The sequence below is a fragment of the Suncus etruscus genome, chromosome 3, assembly GCF_024139225.1.
Source record: "Suncus etruscus isolate mSunEtr1 chromosome 3, mSunEtr1.pri.cur, whole genome shotgun sequence".
Lineage (NCBI taxonomy): Eukaryota > Metazoa > Chordata > Mammalia > Eulipotyphla > Soricidae > Suncus > Suncus etruscus.
This window is the reverse complement of record NC_064850.1, coordinates 115,086,951-115,110,215: the sequence shown is the minus strand read 5'-3', so window position 1 is coordinate 115,110,215 and position 23,265 is coordinate 115,086,951. Positions and strand designations below refer to the sequence as shown.

Below are 23,265 nucleotides of genomic sequence, written 5' to 3'. Positions count from 1 at the left end.
ACAAAAAGGGTAATTGTTGCGTAGATGTATTCTTTAAATGCCCATTTGAATGCTAAAGATAAAATTGGGGATGTAATAGTAATCAGGTAGAGAGCTTGCCTTGCACATGGCTCCTGGATTCAATCTCTGCCATCCTATATGGTCCACCATGTCCTACCAGGAGTAGGTAGTAGTAGGACCTACCTGAGCAGAGAGCCAGAAGTAAGTCCCGAGCCCTATTGAGTGGGGCAGCAGAAACAAAAACAACAACAACAAAAACAAAATTGGTCTATACAACTACATGTGTTTCAGATGTACAATTTCTACGTCTTCAAAGTAAAATTACCATGCCTCAACCACAAATCTTGGCTTTGAAAACAATAATCTGGAAGTTACCTTGACCAGCGTTTAGTTTCTTTTCTCAGTCTTTTGGTTTTGAAATAAATTCTAATAGGGAGAGAAAGATCTGATGCCTAATGCATTTCACCTTAGACACTTAGCTCCACAGGATAGTTTAACCATGTTAAGCTTAATTAAAATCAGTTAAAATAAAATTAAATTCAGTTGAATCTAATATGTGCTCAACAACTGGATTCTCAAGATGGCTGCACTCTGGACTCTCTTGGGTATGTTAGAATAATGCTTATTTCTAGCCTCCACCCCCAAGATCTCCACTTAATTGGTAAGAAGTGCTTCCTGAGTAATTTTAATAGGCAGCACAATTTAGAAACACTACTGTGAAAAGTGGTGAATGTATACACAAGGGGGCATTCTCTCTGTACTGGATTTCTGGGCTTATCTGAATAGTCTTAGTGGAAAATGTGTTAATTAAATTGTGATGATATGGGCAGGATTCAATGGCCCAAACCAGGACTACACTATCAAGTTTAAGCAGAACTGAATCTATCAGGAATAATAAATGGCTCACATGAAAACCCTTAAAAACTCATATACTGGGCTTTAGTAAATAGCTTTAGAAGTCATGTTTTAGAAATGAACCATTCAGTGCACAGTTACCAAATTGTAACATTAACGCTGTAATTGCCAGTTCCCAAAACAGACATCTGCTCCTGGGATGAGCAAAACATTCCACAACACCTGGTTCAGAGTGTTTGCTCATTTAGTTTGTTTGAGTTTATTTTGATTATAAAATTGCTTATGGGTCTGCAGATTAGATCATACAGGGTGATGACATAAACTAGTTATGTTGGTGAGGAGTATTTAGGGCCCCTAAAACAATGGGATTGTGAGATCAAATTCCTGGTTACCAAGATGACTCTGCATTACAGATGTTAACTCATTACACAGCTGAGAAGAAAAGGATGATTTGCTGATGTGATACTTGGAATTTGGCAAATGAATAGAGTTTTGAAACCTCTATCATATAGGATGCCGACATTTCAGTGCTCATTTCCATCACTCAAAAAACTCTTCTCTCTTCTCATCCTTATGCTCTAACAAGCAGAAATGCTTGTTACCACATTTTTGCATTTTTCTGACATTTCACAAAAAGACATTATATGGTAAATATTCTTACACATCAGCTTTTTAATTTTGTATGATGTATTAGATTTATTAATGCTGTCCTACTTTTTCTAGTTGTTGTTGGTCATATTCATGATAGATATATGCCACAATTTTTTCAATCAATTCATGAGTTTTTTCTTTTTTAACTTATGAATAAAACTGTGCTTCAGAATGAATTAGAGACATGTCCACAGGCACAGACTCAGAAAACCTGCTTTATTCCTCTCCATGGAGAAAAATTGCCCTTCTCCTGAAGGCAGAGTAGTTTTCTTCTTTAAGAACACAGAAAAGTCTTTGAGGCTCATCTTAAGTATTTTGGAGGTGCTCAGAAAAGATGACTTAGGAGAAAGTACCTTGAAAGTCTTATCATGTAAAAACATGTTAGTAAATAAACCCATACAATGAACTTTGTTTTGCATTTTAAAATCAAAATTTTCTGTAGTTTAAGTTGGCCAGGTTATTGGTCAGGGGAAATGAGAGACAAATACAGACAGAGAGAGAGACAGAAACAGAGAGAGTGAATGAGAGAAAGAGAAAGAGGGACATTACCAGAGAATTGCTTTCACTAGCCTCTGGTCAGTGAGGTGAGTGGTGCAGGAAGAAAAGAACAAATGATTTTATTGCTTTGGAGCTCAATTGTTCCCCTCGGCCTTCCTTCCACCCAGTGGACCCCGCATCTTCAGGCCACAAGTCTCATTTACACACAGTCTCGAAGATAAGAATGCTGCTGCCGCTCACCTGCAAAAATATTTTCAAAACCCCTAGTAAAAAGGTTCTTCGGTATGTGCTAGGAAAGATGACAGGCGTATGTGGGATGGATGATGGGTAAAGAAGTGTCATCTCTACTCAGAACCAGGTACATGCGTTTGATTAGCAGTTGTTCTGCGGAGGCCCCTGGGTGCCGACCTGCTCCGCCAGGGTTGTGGAAGGTTCTGCCTCAGTCTGTCTCTCCCTGGTGCCCGGGTTCCCCTTCATAACATCTTTTCACATTTCCTTGTCTTGGCATTAGTTCTAAAAGTACAGTGATATGCCTATCTAAAAGCTTTTCTGAATTGTCTCCCATTGTTAATATGTTCTCCCATTTTCGGGATGTGTTTGATTAGCATTGGATTCAGGAGTTAGAGGGGAGCAGAATTACAATCCTTTTAAATACGGTTCATTAGGTGATTCCTGGGCCACTTTTGGGAATAATTATTAGCTATTGATTCTTATTAGAAGCAGTAGCTATGTTTCAAAACTGATTGGAAGTTTCCTCCGCCACAGCAGTGCCTTATATTTGGGTAAATTAAAGTTACCATAATTTAAAAATAAATCCTTCGTGACTGACCAGTTAGTCTAGGAGACCGAGAGCCCCCCATGCCAGGCTGGCTTTCAAGGCCAGGTCTGGCCTCTGAGTTCTGGGGGGAAGGGGAGGAGGCAAACTCCTCCCCCATGCTTTTTCATACTGGAGAGGAGGCTGCAGCTGGACCCAGAAGTTCCCACATGGCAGGATTTCTGCTCCTCTCCTATGGGTATGGCTGGGAATCTGGGCAGATAGCTGGCCAATGGCCTCCTGGGCTGACTGCTTAGTCCAGGAGACCGAGATTCCCCCATGCAAGACTGGTCTTCAGGGCCAGGTCTGGCAACTGGGTTCTGGGGGAGGGGGGAAGAGGGAAATTCCTCCCATATTCATACTGGACCCTCTGCAGTGGTGTCTTTTCTTACTAATACTCATTTTCATAACTGCGCGGGCAACAAATATACTTTTTAAGCATTATCTAAAAATGTTCTTTATTCTAGACGGTTTCTAGGAAAGGAAACCGAATGCCAAAGATTTGGATGATAACACTCAAATAGATCTTTAAAGTCAGTCCTTATGTGGACATGACTTTCTGTACTGACTCCAAGCTAGAATCACAACAGTTCATATATATATATCCCCTGTATTGCCTCTCCTCTACCCTTGCGTTTCTTCTATCCCCTCACCTCCCAATCCTGATCCCTTATCTTCCCCTAATTTAACCGTCTTTACCCTCAGTTCCTAACTCGGTACACACCAAGATTGACCTCCTATCCCAACAGACCACCTTCCAGCTCCTCAGTGAAAGACACCCTTTGTGTCCCTGGCAAAGAACTACTACCAGCATGCCTGCTGACTCATGCTTGATGGCCCCTCTCACCCCCACCAAATCGTGGACTGTTGCACAATACAGGAATCAGCCTCAGCAAAACCTCCAGCTCAAAGACAATATATGGTCTCATAATGCAGCAAAGCATCTCTCAAACTCAGTTCCAAGGCCTGTGAATCGAAAAGTACCTTGGCTTTTACTCCCCACAAGAATATATCAAAAGACCTCATTGGGAGTTTTATATTGCCTATGGAAGCTCAATACCTGTATAACAATACATCTTAAGATGTGTATTCCTAAAGATACAGGTAGCCTCCTCCAGCACTTGTTTTATTTGAATACCTTTTCTTTTTAACTCAGTTTTATTTATTTGGTCTATTTTATTATATACATTTTTTCTCTATCCTTACCATTTTTGGTGCTGCTTGGTACAAAAAGCCTTGACTTGGATAAAAGCTCAGAACAAAACCAGACGACAGAGACTGTGTGTGCAGCCTGTCATCCTTACCCAGAATAGCACCAGCAACACAGTATGACACCATATGTTTTTGTATGGGCACAGTAAAAAATGGGGAAACCATAGACACAGAAACAAGATCTTATCTTCTAGGGATAAGAACTCACTTTTTATAGCAGAAGGGTGCCTCCCATCCTGAACATGTGTCATGTGGATACAACCAGTCCCCAGGAGATTGGACAGTGTTAGTCCAATCCGAAACCCCAGATCCCTGATGTAGAAATGATACAGCTCCGGGCAATACCACCAGGAACTAAGCTCCATTGGGAGATTTATAACACTGCTCTGGCACCAACTTGTGCCAGTTTTAATATGACAATGAGGAAAGGAAAACTTGACCTAAGACCAGGCTATCCTATCACATCACCTAACACTAAATGGAAATCAGAAGAGATATCGTCCTCTGAACTGTGAAAAATAAGAGCACCAACAACAGAAAACTGACTTTGACAACCGTGACTGAACAGAACCAACCTTGGGACTAATAAGGAAAACCCTACCCTAGGCTGTAGCCCAGGACACATAAAAAACAATAAGATGCCTTATTGCAGAGGTCCAACCTGGACAACAGAGACTGAGCAGAACCTTTGGATCTATAATATCGTAGGCTTTGGCTTAGGGACTGAACGAAAACAGGGAGCAAGTGTTACAGAAGACTGAACACAACAACAATGATAGATAGGAACCTCTAGAACCTAGAGACTCTATCCAAGACCCTGGCTACAGTGGCTTAATTTTCTCACACACAACCGAGAGGAAACTTTCCTGGCATCACAAAAAAGCCTTTGGAATGGGGGTAATGAGTATATATGGAGCCAGGGGTTGATCCCATGATGGTATGCTTCAAAGATGGAGAAACCCTGAATCTCTTAGGCCACGGGAATTCCCTTTCTTCCCCAATGATCACTGTGCCTATGCAAAAAAAAAAAAAAAAAGTGGGGGGAACGCCAAACCCTGCCACTCCAGCACCCATACTTTTTCTTGTTTTCTTTTGATTTGTTAGTTTGACTTTATTTTTTCTTCTATTTTTTCTTCCACTTCTCTTTTTTTTTTTCACTCTTGTGGTTATTATTTAGAGATTTATTTTTATTTTTATTTGCCAGGTCCATTTTTTTTCCATTTTTCTTTTCTTTTTTTCTTTCTTCTTTCTTTTTTGGTAGTAGTCACCAAATTTTTTTTCTCTCTTTTTTCTTATCCTTTTTATCTCCAATGACGGTGAAATGGATGCTCAATCTACAATAAGCTGTAAAGTGGAGACCAGTTGCACTAGCATTCTGGGGGGTAAAGGAGGGCAATATGAGATGCATACTGAAAACAGGGGTGAAGGGAGGACAGCACTGGTGGTGGGAATGCCCCTCATTCATTGTCACTATGTATCATAAATGATGCAGTGAGAGTTGCATAATGCACTTTGGTCACAATAAAAATTAAAAAAAAATGATTTAAATGCACCAGGAACAGTTCCAAACTCTTGATGGAAATGTCTCATTGTATCTACAGTATAGGGCTACAATCAACTCACTTGGTTGAGAAAATGAGGCACAAGACTTAAGGTAACTTACTTACTTGACATATGATATGCATTCATGTATTTGATAAATTCTACAAAATTTTAATAAATCACTCTAGATTCTAAAATTTTCTAGCCTTGAATTTTAAATCACTATTTGTAGGTAAATCAAATTAAGTGAAAATACCCTGTCCTGATATTCCAGATCTCTTTAATTGTGGTCCTAACTTCTTTGTCCAGCCCTATTTTGCACTGAGTCACTAAATGAAAGAACTTCAACTGAAAGAAATTGTGATCACGTGGCAATGATTAGAGTAAGGCAGACACAACATAGGAGATGTTGCTGGTATCTGATAGGTCAGTGATTCTTTCTTGACATACAAAAGACAAAAAATTATTTGTTTAAAACTACCATTGGTAGAAAACTGAGAAATTCTGCCCAAACACATTCTCTAGCCAAACTGGACAACTTATATTTCTAGAGTTTGTAATGAATATCATCTTTTCTTACATGGATTCCTTCACTAACCCTTCATTGAGAGCCTACTCTGAGCTAGGTCCCTTTAAGTGTAATCCATGACCCCTGTTATCATGGTACTCTGCTACTTAAGCTCCCATCCTTATTCCTCATTATAACAAACCCTGCTTGTGATTCAATGGCTTTTCCCACATGCTATTCACCTTCACAGATAATTGTTAACATAATACATTATCTGAGGGTTTTAACATTAAGAACATTTATAAAAATTATTCTTCTCTCATGAGTTTACTAAATATCTAAGTGCCACTTCTTTTTCACTGCAGAAGTGTTTAAAACTTTTCTCAACTTAGCATCTCAGTGCTTGTAACAATTCAACTTTTCTTCCCAATTATAAAAATAATCACAATTTTGGAAATAGGAGTTATTAACATTTCATTGACTCAGTGTACCATTTGAAGAGCTATGAGATTAGATTTAAAATACTAACATACATTAGCTTGCATCTAGTTTCATTTTGGTTAATGAATGCAAGTTTGAACCAAATCCATGAGAATTTATTGAATGTTATACACACCATGTTGGTACACAAAAGAAATACTTCATGTTCTTCTCTACCATGAAAATAAACAATGTTTTATGAAAATATATAAACCCTTTCCATGGATAAATTTTCAGATAATCAGGCAAATGTAGCAATGATAATGACAAATAATGAGGCATGCTTCTTTCTAGGATCACTGAAGAAATTATGTAAGAGAAAGCAGAACTATAAGAATTACTAAGGGTCTTAATAATGATGTTTTCTAGTAGCAAAATAGATTAGAGAAAATAAAAATTATGTGAATGGTTAAGTATTCCATATTTAAAGATATCATTTTACATATGGATGGCAAATTCTTATATTCCAAAAGTAAATCTCTCAATGAATTCAAATCCCATATTGCAACAAAAGTTGGAGTTATCAGTGCATATGACACACATAAAGGTTTGGTTCTGGCCCCCAATTCAGGCTGTCGATTTTTGAGAAAGTAGATTTTATTTTTCTGTGAAAATTCAGACATACAATATTGAAATTGGTTGCATAATTTTATGAATTTAGCACAAAAAAGATAAAACAAATGGTACCAGGTTTCTGGGGATGGAGTGTCCTATATATATCCACTAGGCCTCTTTCTTCCATTTCTCTCCTCAGGTCTAGTATATTCTTGTTGGGTTTCAGTCTGGTTGACCTATCCAGTGTTGACAAAGCCGTGTTAAGGTCCCCCACAATTATTGTGTTGTTGTTGATATTATTTTTCAGATTTGTCAACAGTTGTATTAAATATTTTGCTGGCCCCTCATTCGGTGCATATATGTTTAGGAGAGTGAATTCTTCCTGCTCTACGTACCCCTTGATTAATATAAAATGTCCATCTTTGTCCCTTACAACCTTCCTGAGTATAAAGTTTGCATTATCTGATATTAGTATGGCCACTCCAGCTTTTTTATGGGTGTTGTTTGCTTGGATAATTTTTCTCCAGCCTTTTATTTTGAGTCTATGTTTGTTCTGACTATTCAGGTGCGTTTCTTGTAGGCAGCAGAAGGTTGGATTGAGTTTTTTGATCCATTTAGCCATTCTGTGTCTCTTAACTGGTGCATTTAGTCCATTGACGTTGAGAGAAAGAATTGTCCTGGGATTTAATGCCATCTTTATTTCAAAATTTGGTGTGTCTTTTGGGTAGTCTTGTCTTAGATTAGGTCTTTCATACACATTCTTCTCCAATGTACATGGGACATTCTCCAGGATAGACTACATGCTGGCACATAAAACATACCTCCATAAGATCAAGAGGATAGAAATTTTGCAGACTACCTTCGCTGACCACAAGGCTCTGAAATTATTTGTGAACTCCAAAGGGACTCAGAAGAAACACTTTAACACCTGGAAGTTAAACAGCCTCATGCTCAATAACCAGTGGGTCCGAGATGAAATCAAGGAGGAAATAAAAAGGTTCCTGGAAACAAATGACAATAAAGACACAAACTATCAGAACTTATGGGACACAGAAAAAGCAGTACTGAGAGGAAAATTTATAGCTTTGCAAGCACACATCAGGAAGGAAGAAGGAGCTTACCTGAGTAGCTTAATGACACAGCTAATAGAACTAGAAAATGCTCAACAAAAGGACCCAAAAATACGAAGACAGAAGGAAATAACAAAGCTGAGAGCAGAAATCAACGAAGTGGAAACTCAAAAAACAATCTGAAAGATCAACGAAAGCAGAAGTTGGTTCTTTGAAAAAATAAACAAGATTGATAGACCACTGGCAAACCTAACAAAAAAAGAGAGAGAGAGAAACTTGATAACTCGTATCAGGAATGAAAAAGGAGAGATCACTACTGATATGACAGAGATTCAAAGGGTAACCAGAAACTACTTTGAAAAACTCTACGCCACTAAAAATGAGAACCTGGAAGAAATGGATAAATTCTTGGAATCTTATAATCTTCCACAGTTGAAGGAAGAGGATGTAGCATATCTAAACACCCCCATCAGCATTGATGAAATTAAAACAGTAATCAAATGTCTGCCGAAAAACAAAAGCCCAGGTCCAGATGGATTCACTAATGAATTCTATCAAACTTTCCAAGAGGAACTACTGCCAATCTTGGCAAGACTCTTTCATGAAATTGAACAAGCAGAAACACTTCCAAATCGCTTTTATGAAGCCAACATCACCTTGATACCTAAACCAGACAGAGACGCTACCAAAAAAGAAAATTACAGACCAATATCACTGATGAATGCAGATGCAAAGATCCTCAACAAAATCCTGGCAAATAGGATTCAATGCCTCGTTAAAAAGATCATCCACTACGATCAAGTAGGTTTCATCCCAGGAATGCAAGGCTGGTTTAACATCCGTAAATCTATCAACATAATACACAACATCAATAACAAGAAAAATAAAAACCACATGATCATATCAATAGATGCAGAGAAAGCATTTGATAAGGTCCAACACCCATTCTTGATCAAAACTCTCAGCAAGATGGGAATGGAGGGAACCTTTCTCAATAGAGTGAAGGCCATCTACCACAAGCCATGGCAAATATTATCCTCAATGGAGAAAAACTGAAAGCCTTCCCTCTAAATTCTGGCACAAGACAAGGCTGTCCTCTCTCACCACTCCTATTCAACATAGCACTGGAAGTACTTGCTATAGCGATTAGGCAAGAAAAGGATATCAAGGGAATCCAGATAGGAAAGGAAGAAGTCAAGCTCTCACTGTTTGCAGATGACATGATACTCTACTTAGAAAACCCTAAAGACTCTATCAAAAAGCTTCTAGAAACAATAGACTCATATAGCAAGGTGGCAGGCTACAAAATTAACACACAAAAATCAATGGCCTTTCTATACACCAATAGTAAGAAGGATGAAATGGACATTAAGAAAACAATCCCATTCACAATAGTGCCACACAAACTCAAATATCTTGGAATCAACTTGACTAAATATGTGAAGGACCTATACAAAGAAAACTATAAAACTCTGCTTCAAGAAATAAGAGAAGACACACGGAAATGGAAACGCATACCCTGCTCATGGATTGGCAGGATTAACATCATCAAAATGGCAATACTCCCCAAGGCATTATACAGATTTAATGCCATCCCTCTAAAGATACCCATGACATTCTTCAAAGAAGTGGATCAGACACTTTTGAAATTCATTTGGAACAATAAACACCCTCGAATAGCTAAAGCAATCATTGGGAAAAAGAATATGGGAGGAATTACTTTCCCCAACTTTAAACTGTACTACAAAGCAACAGTTATCAAAACAGCATGGTATTGGAATAAGGACAGGTCCTCAGATCAGTGGAATAGGCTTGAGTACTCTGATAAGGTTCCCCAGACATACAACCACCTAATTTTTGATAAAGGAGCAGGAAATCCTAAATGGAGCAGGGAAAGCCTCTTCAACAAGTGGTGTTGGCACAATTGGATAGCCACTTGCAAAAAATTGAACTTAGACCCCCAGCTAACATCATGTACGAAGGTAAAATCCAAATGGATTAAAGACCTCGATATCAGCCCCAAAACCATAAGATATATAGAACAGCACATAGGCAAAACACTCCAGGACATTACAGGCATCTTCAAGGAGGAAACTGCACTCTCCAAGCAAGTGAAAGCAGAGATTAACAGATGGGAATATATTAAGCTGAGAAGCTTCTGCACCTCAAAGGAAATAGTGCCCAGGATACAAGAGCCACCCACTGAGTGGGAGAAACTATTCACCCAATACCCATCAGATAAGTGGCTAATCTCCAAAATATACAAGGCACTGACAGAACTTTACAAGAAAAAAACATCTAACCCCATCAAAAAATGGGGAGAAGAAATGAACAGATACTTTGACAAAGAAGAAATACAGATGGCCAAAAGACACATGAAAAAATGTTCCACATCACTAATCATCAGGGAGATGCAAATCAAAACAACGATGAGATACCACCTCACACCCCAGAGAATGGCACACATCAGAAAGAATGAGAATAAACAGTGTTGGTGGGGATGTGGAGAGAAAGGAACTCTTATCCACTGCTGGTGGGAATGCCGTCTAGTTCAACCTTTATGGAAAGCGATATGGAGATTCCTCCAAAAACTGGAAATCGAGCTCCCATACGATCCAGCTATACCACTCCTAGGAATATACCCTAGGAACACAAAAATACAATACAAAAACCCCTTCCTTACACCTATATTCATTGCAGCACTATTTACCATAGCAAGACTCTGGAAACAACCAAGATGCCCTTCAACAGACGAATGGCTAAAGAAACTGTGGTACATATACACAATGGAATATTATGCAGCTGTCAGGAGAGATGAAGTCATGAAATTTTCCTATACATGGATGTACATGGAATCTATTATGCTGAGTGAAATAAGTCAGAGAGAGAGAGAAAAACGCTGAATGGTCTCACTCATCTATGGGTTTTAAGAAAAATGAAAGACACCCTTGTAATAATAATTTTCAGACACAAAAGAGAAAAGAGCTGGAAGTTCCAGCTCACCTCAGGAAGCTCACCACAAAGATTGATGAGTTTAGTTAGGGAAAGAACTACATTTTGAACTGTCCTAATAATGAGAATGTATGAGGAAAATGGAGAGCCTGTCTAGAGTACAGGCGGGGGTCGGGTGGGGCGAAGGGAGACTTGGGACATTGGTGATGGGAATGTTGCACTGGTGATGGGTGGTGTTCTTTACATGACTGAAACCCAAACAGAATCATGTATGTAATTAAGGTGTTTAAATAAATTTAAAAAAAAAGTACCATCTTAATTGGATGATTATATAATTGGTACATGAGTCAAAGTTGGAAGAACTTCCAAGTATGTATTGGTGCCCTCTAAACTACTCGCTTCTTGGATAATCCCTCCTTATATATATTTGGTAGGGGTGTTTTAGGCCACATCTTCTGGTGGTGGCCTAGCAGGACTTTCTCGCAGCTTTGCACTAAGGAATCACCCCTGGAAATGGTTAATGTAACATTTAAAGAGATGGGATTTGAACTCAGCTTCACTGCATGCAAGGTAAGCACCTTTACCACTGTACTAATTCACTGTCCTATTTTTCTTAGGTATGTTCTCTAGACAGGAGGAGTTGAGTAATTCTAGAGAGAGAAGAATGGAAGTTATGGGAACATAACACAGGATTATAATATATTGACTATAACATAAAAAAGAGCCAGGAAAGAAGAAATTATGGTGTTGGGAATGATGATCTTTGTAACATTCTCCTATAGTAAGAACAATTCCAGATGAAACTTTCTCAAATTTTAGTGGCCCTGAGAATCACAGAGGATTTTCTATCAATGTAGATTCCTTACAAGGCATCTTGGACTTTAGTGGCTTTATAACACAACTGAGAATTTTGGTTAAAATTCTAGTTAAGTCAATCTAAGAATTAACAATTCTAATAAATATGTTCATGCACCAAATTTTGAAAGGCAAAGCAAGACTCTGTTGGTTCTTCCATTTTTCTTCATATAGAAACCACCTTATGATGTTTAAAAATACAGAAGACTGAGATCTTTCCCTAGAGGTACTTTATTTTTAAGCTCCATAGGCAACTGGAATATATATATATATATATATATATATATATATATATATATATATATATATATATATATATATATATATATATAAGTTTGAAAGCCTTCATTCCATAATGGCTGATTTCATTGATGGCCCAACCATACCAAAGTCCTTCCTCCATGCCCTTTTACTCCACATACTTAGAGCAAAGAGTATCCAGGTAAATGGAGAATTTTGGCATACAATATCCATTTCAGAAGGGTCTTCAGGATAATTCAAGGTTGATTTTGTTAAATAGTAAAGAATCCTTGTTTTGAAGGTGAGACACTATGAAAAACATCAGTAACTGGTCTAGTAGTCAATCCTTTGGATCATTGGAATCCAACGCTCTGTTTTAAGATCACTCTTAAACCCAAGTCTTCCATCTATCCATTTAGTTGGTCTAAGAAATAGGGAAACTTTCCCTGGCTTGTGCTTAAATGAACCTTTACAAAGATGTCCTATAGCACATAAATCAAAACAGAGACACCTACAATGAATTTGTAAAAACAAGAGGAAAAATAAACTATTATTAATGGAGAATATGAAAAGTACAGAAATACTATCTGTCCTTGAACTTGACATACTGCACATCAGCAACACCACGGTTGTACCAATCCTTCACTGAAGAATATGGAGGGTGTATAGTTGTAAAGAAGAGGACTTGAGTAATACAAGTAATTGCTGAGACACTATTTGAAATGGTTTTATGCAATGTTCCCCAGTTTGCAATTGACTGGGTCATAGACCTCTGAAGCATAATAAGATAATATCGGGAGTGTTCATGATATGTGGAAATCTAAGTAGGATTAGCATTAACTACTCACTTGCAGAATCCCCCACTCTCAGACAATGCTGCTTATAGGAGCATCTTTTTTTGATTTCATAGATTCCCTGAAAAAAATTATGAAAGTAGATCCTAAAACTCAAGGCCTTGGGCATTTAGAAAAAGTCCTTCATGTATCGGGTGATGAAATTTTTCTGCTGAATTTTTAAACATAGTTCATGGGGCTTCCTATGGTAAGAATGAGTTGCATGCTGAGATCTTTTTCCTTTTTATTTTTGAATAAGTTTACAGTTGTCCTGGTAGATAATGAGAATGTGTTAGCATGCACAACAAGGCAGGAGTTAATATTTCCTACTGAGTTCAATATGGAGGAAAAAGAAAGACTCACTTCTCCTGAAATAGAAATATATTATAGAAAAAATATATAATAGAAAAATAATATAGGGAGGTAAATTTCAATATATTCCCAAGGATATTATTTTAATTTTATAAAAAATATAATTAATTTAATTTTAAATACTTGGGAAAGATTTGAGATGAGCTTTGTCACTAGGTGCATCTATAAAGCCATTTCCTGTTCATAGTATGAGACTTGCTTGTTAAGCCTCAGCTAAAGGTCATCTGACACTGTAGTCTATTCTCTTTGAGCAGGAAGCTTTGAAAGGAGAACTGATCACAAAACACAAGGTCCCTTTCTGTACTTCCTGGTCTCAGTGAGATGCTATAAATAAAACATTGGTGAAATAAAACACAAGTAGACCAATCTTTGGAGATTATCTGGAAGCAATGTGGATAAACAAAAAAAATTGCTTTGGGGGCACCTGGCAAGATATTTTTTTCTCCATTTTCTCCAAAAATGTGATTGCTACCTGGCCCCTTGATGCAGGAAAAAGGTGATCTCTGAGAACTTTTGTTGAGCAGAAGCACCAATTTGCCACCCTGAAGCTCTTGCAATAAAAGGTGCATACAAACAAAGCAAATATGGAATAAACCACTAATAAGATTCAAAGTGGGCAGCCCAGGCAAATGCTGCTAACCAGTCTTACTCTCTCCAGGCTGAAAGAATAATTAACTGCAAGGTGCCTGATCTCTTGAAAATCTTAGTTCTGAGTAATAAGGGTTTCTATCCAAAGTCTTAAAATGTCATTGAAGTCAGCAATAATGCTTTCTTATACATAGTTTCCAATGTACTTTCCCCCCCCCCTGCATGATCCGTTCTGAAAGGGCTAATTCTTAAAAAGAGAGACATTGACTCCAGTTTTACTCAGTTTTTAGCCCTTTTTGGAAAATGAAAAGTCAGATGCTATTTTATTTTCATTATGATGTTGCAATTCGATAGCCTTCTGACCTTATTTGCCAGACCATATCTGTGAAAATAACATTTTCTGATTAGTTAATACCATTAAATAGGTTTAAAAAAGAATTAATAAAAAAAAAAGAGTTAATGTATGTAGTAACACTGAACACATAGTATTGAATTGATAAATCTAGTTAAGATTTAAAAAAAAAACTTCCAAATAAACCTAGATATTTAATGAGTCTCTTCAGAGTTTGTTTTGCTACTTTTTACATAAAAAGGTGTGGGCCCGGAGAGATAGCACAGCGGCGTTTGCCTTGCAAGCAGCTGATCCAGGACCAAAGGTGGTTGGCTCGAATCCCGGTGTCCCATATGGTCCCCCATGCCTGCCAGGAGTTATTTCTGAGCAGACAGCCAGGAGTAACCCCTGAGCATCGCTGAGTGTGGACCAAAAACCAAAAAAAAAAAAAAAAAAAAAAAAAGGTATGCTGTGTTAAAGTATATTTCTCTAAGATCTCTTGTTTTATTAGACTTTATAGGCCTCACTGTTTACTGATGAAAGTTTCTCTTCAGAGTGTACTACCCTGCGAAACATATAAGTGAGCAATGAATGGTCATTGTTGGTATTTGTGAGTCCATAGCTTCTCTTGTGGACTAATTACTAGTGAGCAAGGTGACATGGCACATAAATTCATTGATCCATGCTTCCTCTCTAGCAAAAGAGCTAAGTATGGCAAGCCTGCTAGACAAAGTAATAATACCAGAATTGATTACACTAACATTAATGACCTCCAAGCCCTTCTAGTTTTTCTCTAAGCCAGGGAAGAAGTGATCATTGTTCTGTTTGTCTGTCTCTCTTGCTCTCTCAGTTCTTGGGCCACACTCAGATGTGTTCAGTGCTTACTACTGACTTTGCACACAGGAATAATGCTTGGAGAGTTTGGGAAGCCATATATAGTACCAGGGATTGAATCCTAGTCAAGGCAAGGGACCTACCCATTGTACTATCTCTCCAACCCCAGAGATACAATCACTTGTATATTTCTCTCCACATATTGCTCTAAAAATGATATGTAGAATATTTTCCTAAAATTCAAATTGGGGGTCTAGGAGTAATAGTACAAAGGATAGAGCACTTGCCTTGCAGGCAGCTGACCCAGATTTAATCAGTGGCATCCCTTGTGGTCCTCTGAGTCTGCAAGAGTGATGACTGAGTGTACAGCCAGGACTAGACTCTGAATACATCTGGATGTAGCTCAAAAACAAAAACAATTTAGAGTTGGGGTCAGTGCAGAGATCTAGGAATTCTTTGGAGCTCCAGACTTCCTGTAGTGAGTAGGCTTGGAGTGAATTTGAATCACCTGCAAATGTCACTCCTGGAAATTCAGCTGGTTTCCTCTCTGGGTGGGCCTGCCCTTCTATGAGAGAGGAGTCAAAATACCTACTGTATAGCTCATTTTCAGCGAGAAAATTTTGTTTGTTTAGTGGGGCTCTGTAACTCATTTCCAAAAGCACACAAATAGTTTAAAATTTTATAAGTTTGCACGCACAGATCACTTTTCTTGCATAGCTAAGTGAGAGAGCTAGGGAAAGCTGAAAGGAAGTGTTTCTGTAAATATGGTGTTTGTGACTGGATTAATATTTTCCAGCTAGAATTGCATGTCCTCAAGGCTCTAAGAAGGTTCCAATTAGGTATGACACCTTGCCATCACAGCACCCATCCTTTCCAGAGCTGAAGAAAGCTCCGTTGGTGCTGGGCAAGTTTGAAAGTAAGTTTTCCAACTGGTGTGGGTAGAGAGATGCTGACATCATTATCCTCATTTCTCCCAGTTTGTCCAAATTTCTCTTGCAGCACTCTGCCCTGCCTAGGAATAGGTTTGCTCTAGAGATGCTGTGAATTTTTATTTGTCAACAGCAGCAAAAACCTAAAACAAAAAACAACCCTGAATCTACTGAAAGGGAAGAACTACACAAAAACACTATCAACTCTGTGTGAGGTGAATGGGTATTTTGAAGAAATACTCAAAAAAAAATGTCACACTTTAAAATGTGCCCAAAAGAAAATTAAGACGCCCCTCTCTAATAAACTCTTCAGGTAGGAGGCTGAAGAAGGAAAACCAAAAATGCAGGTATTCATTGTGTTGTCTACAACATGCCAAAATATTATTGCTTTCTTGAATTTCCTCTGACATTAATTTGTTATGTTGGTATTTGGGACTGCCATGGAACCATAAGAACCAAGAAAATTCATTCTTTTTGTTTGTTTGTTCGTTTTAAATTAATATCTTTATTTAAACACCTTGATTACAAACATGATTATGGTTGGAGAAAATTCATTCTTTTGTTGATACTCTTCATCATAGATCCCAAGTCAAAACAATGCTTATTCAATGCCAATATGACCAGGTTCTCAGAAAACTCTGGTTGAATAAGTTCTTGACTAGCTTATTTTTAAACTGATAAGAACAGATACTACACCTGATCTCAGCCAAAAGGCCGAGAAGCGATGCCAAACTTATTTTTAATGCAGGGAAAAACAATAGTAATTTTTTATAAAGCAGATTGGAATAGTGTTGAGTGAGGCCAAAAGAAGATCAATGTACTAGAAGACATTGGGGATCTCTTTTTGGATGGAAGGCAAGGAAAGATTTTTTTTCAGAGAGGAGATAAGGTGGGGTCATTTTCATGAAGAGAAAACTTTAGGGGCATTTGGACTTCCCAAAGGACTCTTTGGTGAAAACAAATTTAACATAGACAAGCAATAGAAATAAGGTAAGTGTAATAGTAGATTAATGATTAAAACAGAAAAGAAATTGTGGGGAAAAATAGGCAGGTGCCAAGAGCATCAGTACCTTAGTAGACCAGGTCAAAGATAACACATTTTCCAGCATATAAAATTACTGGGCATATAAGACAATCCCCTACTTTTCCTGTTAAAATATAGTGTTTGTGCTATATTTGCCATGTAAGAGTTTCTCTCTTTTAATGCACACCAAATGGAAATTAAAAAAAAAAAAACAGAGAAAAAGAGTAGAACCCTCAAAGTTTAACAGTATATGTTTTAAAAATCTAGACTTTGAAGTGCCAACAATCATTTCACATTTGACATTTGTAGTGAGTGACTGTGATTTTTTATTTGTGATCTGCATTGAGAGCAGGGAGAAGGGGCTCCTCCAAGAACAGCTGGCTGGGGTGCAGGATTAATAGGACAGCTAGAAGGAGATGGAGCACCTCCTCTGTATCCCATAAAAGCTGAACAGTGGGTATTGGTGATGGGAAGGTTGTATGTGTGAAGGGGGGGTGTCTTCTTATTATGACTGTAATCACAGTGCTTAAATAATGAAATAAAAATAAAATAAAAAAGAACAGTTGCTAAATATATATAAAAATATATAAAAATAAAATATAAAAATATAAAATATATAAATTATATAAAAATAAAATATAAAAATATAAAAATATATATAAAAAATAAAACAAACAAAAAGCTGAACAGAGGATTGAGCACCGGAAAGCCCCACACCCAATGGCTGGATGAGATGTGGTGCTCACTCGGTTACTCAGTTCCCCTCTGTGCCCTGAAAGATTAATCAGGACAAGCAGAGGACTGAGTGATGATGCCTGGCAGCTGGATGGGATGTGGAGGTGGTGGTGGTGGGCGGGGGGAATCACTGGTCCCTGAAGCTGGAGTAAGTTTTAGTATGCCATATACCAGATTTAAGAGTCAAGGTAGCTCAGTAGGAAAGAAAGTGATGTCATCTGACCCATATTTTACTTTTACTTTTCTCTTTCTGTGGAGAATTGATTATGAAGCCAGGGACCTTCAGTTAGAATCTGGGCTACAGTGGTGGCACTGGGAATAGAAAAAATTACAACTAAATTTTGGTACACTTTTATGGTATTCCAAATAGTCTGCCTTACAATCTAGTGCCTCTCTAGAACCCTGCACACTACATGCTTTCATTCATTTTCTGCTTTAACGACAGTTTGCGGCAGCCCTTCTTCACACTCACGTTGAACAGACTCAAGGTATCAAGAATTCATTTTCAACAATACTTTTGCCTAATCCTCAATGCCGGACCTTTAATTCTAAGAAACTCGTTCAGAAACAACTTTTCTTAAAATTTGTTCAATTTCATAAGAGATTTTCACAAACAAAACAAAATATGAGGAGTTAAAATCTTAAGTTGTGTATTGATTCGTTTGCTTGCTTACAATTAACTCTTCTGCCCAGAATTCTGTTTACTGATCTCAACACAACTAACTCCATTCACCTCTTTGGTCAATGAGATGAGGGATGAGAAAAATAGAATCCTTCTATTTTTAGTTCACCTGACTTGCTGCACTAATGAAAGGGTAGGAGATATGTAAATACCTTGCTTTTTAGACTTAAATCTAAATAGTGCAAAACCCACCTCTGTCCTTTAAATCAAGTGACTCTTAAGGTAAAGAAGTTGAAAAAAGTAAATAATAGAAACTGTCAAGTGTTGATTCATGCAATTTAAGGGGAAAAAAAGTCATGTGTATAACACAGCAATGTAAGGTGAAGCAGCAAGTGCAGATGTTAAAGCTGCCTCTAATTTTGCTTAAGAGACCTAAGAGAAAGGCAGCTACATGACAGAGCAGAGTTTTAGTATAAGGGAAGTAGCTCCTGTTGGAAAAAAAAAGTATCTTCCAGTACTTTCATAGCCAGAAAGAAATAAATGTGTGGCTTCAGAAATTCTAAAAAATAGGCTACCTGATTACTAGGGGCTAATAGAGCTTGTATCAGTGCTCATCCACCATCCCAACAATTCAATAGCACTCAATAATAACTCTAAATCTACTTTTCCTGTGCTCTATACATGGAGCATCCAAGTTTTTTTTTGGGGGGGGGTTCCAAGTTTTTTTGGAGGGGGAGTGACACCTGGCAGCACTCAGGGGTTACTCCTGGCTCTACGCTCAGAAACTGCTCCTGGCAGGCTTGGGAGACCATATGGGATGCTGGGATTCAAACCTCTGACCTTTTGCATGAAAGACAAGCTCCTTACTTCCATGCTATCTCTCCGCCCCTCCCTTTTTGTTTTTGGGTCAAGTCTTAATGGCAACACATCTATTTACATTATGATGCACTGAATACTTGGACCAATTGAGATCTACAATTAGGAAAAAATTCTTTCAAAACATTATTATTATTAATTATTATTATTTGTTTTTGTTTTGGGGCCACATGTGGTGATGCTCAGGGGTTACTCCTGGCTTGGAGGACCATATGGAGTGTCTGTAGATTGAACCACTGTCCGTCCTAGGTTAGCCACGTGCAAGGTAAACATTTTACCACTTGTGCCTCCGCTCCGGCCCCAAAACATTATTTTTAAATGAAGTAATTGGTCATCCAAAAAATTTTATAGGACTGTACAGAAGACTAATATTGCTATGTGCCTGCTAACACAATATATATTAATAGAACCCATGTATCAAGGAGGAAAATTTATTTTGAAGTCTTTAATAAGGCCTCAGAACTATATAACTGCCATAGAAAGTTAAAAGTCAAGTGAAATTTTCTAAAAAGAATTCACCATTCAGGGTGTTATCAAGAACATTTGTTATTCATCAGAGGAAGTCAAGATTCCAAATTTATATGAATTTTAAAAAATTTGAATCCAATGCTCTAGGATAACTTTGAGAGGAGTCAAGGTTTCAATGTTAATTATATACTGTGATAGAAATAGAAAACTCAGATTGTACCACTGAATGAATTATTGTAGTCTCCCAAGTTATTAAAACAAATTTTGGGTTGTTTCCTATGTATAAGCAAAGAAAGCGGTGTCTGGAGATGAACTCTAGTGGTGATGACATTATTGAAATGACCAAGGATTTAGATTATGTAAACTCATTTATATAGTAGTATTTGAGAGTATTGTCCTCAAGTTTTGAATTTCTAATACAAGTATAATGGCACTAAATAGCATGACATGGTCCAGAAAAGTCATTGTGAAAGGAAGAGTCTACCAATGTGACTCATTTCATTGATTTCTTTTGTAAAATGGCCACCACCACCCCAATCTCTGGACCACAATTCTGATCAAGTGGCACCGACATCACTGCAGTAAGACTCTGGACCAACAAAAGGTTAACTATATACTCACTGATTGTTTGAGTGATGGTTAACATTTTGTAGCAACAGATTTTTTTGTTTTTTGTTGTTTTTTGTTTTGTTTTGTTTTTTGGCCTGCACTCAGGATTTCTTAGGTCTTTCTCCTTATTCTGGAATCATGCCTGGCAAGTCTTGGGGGATTATATAAAGTGCTGAAGACAGAATCTGAGTTGGCTGAATGCAAAGGGTCCATACAATTCTACCGTACTATATTATCAGCCCCCAATAATTTTTAATTAAGGTATGTTAATTGAATGTTAAGCATAGTACTACTTTACATTCAATAAGCTATAGTATAGTGAAATTAGCATTCCTATGCTAGTATTTGTGTTATTCTATTTGTTTTATTTTATTATGATGATATCTGATTACTGTGTTGGTTCAGGAGAGATAACATACTATCTCTAAAGTATCTTTGTAGGGGCCGGAGAGCTAACATAGAGGTAAGGTGTTTGCCTTGCATGCAGAAGGACGGTGGTTCGAATCCCAGCATCTCATTTGGTCACCTAAGCATTCCAGGAGAGATTTCTGAGCATAGAGCCAGGAGTGTCCCCTGAGCGCTGCAGGGTATGATCCCCCCCCCAAAAAAAAAACAACACCAAAATTCCCCAAAATTAAAGTACCTTTGTATAGAAAAGGATAGTTTAAAATTTCTTTTTATAATTCTTTGAGGAATGAACAACACCGATTTTTTTCATTTTATGAACCACAACTTTTCTTGTTTGTTTGTTTGTTTGCTTGTTTTTTGCTTTTGGGTCACAACCCGCAGCTCTCAGGGGTTACTCCTGGCTCCAGGCTCAGAAATCGCTCTTGGCAGGCTCGGGGGACCATATGGGATGTTGGGATTCAAACCAATGACCCTTTGCATGAAAGGCAAATGACTTACCTCCATGTTATCACTCTGGCCCCAACACAACTTTTACATCTTCGCTCAGATTTCAGCATGTCTCTGTGACAGGAGTTTCTGTTTGTTAGGGCAGAGCCCTTTCCCTCCTGCCTTTCACACTGAAACAAAAACAAAAACCTCCTATGTCTCCATTTCCATCTGAGCTCTTATGGGTTTCTTACCATAATAATTAATTTTGGTGGCTGGGTGGGCCACCACCCAAGTAGTGCTCCCAAGTAGTGCTCAGGACTACCAAAGCTGTATCTGGTGGACACTTGAGGAACCACGTGGTGCTAAAGAGAAAATTGGGGTTAACCACATAAGTCATGTCCCTTAACCCCGTGCTTCTAGCTCTCTGATCCTTAATACTTCTTGATTTTTTTTTTTATCATGGTAGTTACAGCCTCATACATACAAAGCAAAGGCTCTAATGCTGAGACACACCCCAAACTTTGGCCCATTAAGGCTCAACAAATCCACTTGGAATAAGATATTCTGTACTTCTGTGTCTTCATTTTCTAACAAATAATCTTTAAAAGAATAAGACCCACTTTGGACATTAGTCATATGGAAGTTAAAGCTTTTATTTTAAATAGTTTTACTTTTTCTTGAAGTATAATTTCAACCTAAATGTGGTAGGCAAAGTTGAACTCACATTATTTCAATGATTGGCAGTGCTTTAATATTTCACATTGAAAAATATTTTGAATAATATAGCATAATTAATACAAGAAAGTACAGTCATGTCATATCATGTCATAAAACTGTGCATTGAGAGACATGCTCCTTCCTTTTGTTTCTTCAGTGCATGCATTAAAGAGTGTTTATAATATAAGAAAACTTCTGAATATAATGAGTAAGAGAAGACCAGTACCTTTCACAGGCCATTTCTTAGTAATGTCAATCATTTTTGCCTTTATTTATAAAATGTAGGTTAACATTTGCAACTGAGTCATTAAAATTTTTCTAGAGTACAGAAGAAGAGAAAGAAAATAATTCTATGCCAACAATTCAAGTTTCAAAATAATTTTTATGGATACATAAATGTGTTTAAATTAAGAAGGGTGGGGCCAGAGAGATATTATAGCATATATAGTATTTTCCTTCCATGCATGCAGCCTGAATTTGAACCCTGCTAGGTATGTCATATGGTCCTCTGAACCTTGTCAGGAGTGACCTCTGAGCACAGAACCAGGAGTAAGCCCAAGCACAGCTGGGTGTGGCCTCAAATTCCTTTTTCTCCTTAAATAACAACAACAACACAACAAAACCACCCTAGAAGTGTATTCATATGAAAAATGCAGAGAAGTAAAAGAAGTGTTTTGGGGACCATACTCATTCTCACATTAATTTACTAGGTATAACAAAATGCAGGGGAAGAAATTATTGTAGGAATGACTGAGAAAATAAGGCATAAAGCTGGATATCAAAGATTATTTGGAAATTCCTGAAAAGACCTTCATTTCCTCTTTTCATTATTATTAATGTTATTATTTTGTTGTGAATGTTTCTGCTATAGTATACCTTACAATCACCTAAAATATATTACAAATTATAGATATGTAAGTATAGATACACACACATATATATTCCCTCAGTTGCTAGTAAAAGAGCTCCTCTGAGCATGTGCATTAAGATATATGCCAAATAAGAACAATATCAGGTAGTTTGTCTCAATATTAATTACTAGAATAGATTTCTTTGACTAGTAGAATTTTAAAATTCCCATAACTACTTTGAAGCCCTAAGTCTATGGGACCAAGTTTATTTCCATGTGAGTAACAATTGTTTTCCCACTGATACCATCCTATAATAAATATATGCTTAATGGCTGATGCTTAGTAAACCTTAACAAAAAATTTGAAAGCCATACATCTTGAATTTTCTTTTTTTCCTTTTCTCTTTC

At 37.5% G+C, this 23,265-nt stretch overlaps 1 pseudogene; it reads right to left on the bottom strand.

Moving 5' to 3' along the window:
• Positions 1–16,695: 16,695 nt before the first annotated feature.
• LOC126005427 (uncharacterized) lies at positions 16,696–16,845 on the bottom strand (annotated as a pseudogene).
• Between the last annotated feature and the right edge of the window lie 6,420 nt (positions 16,846–23,265).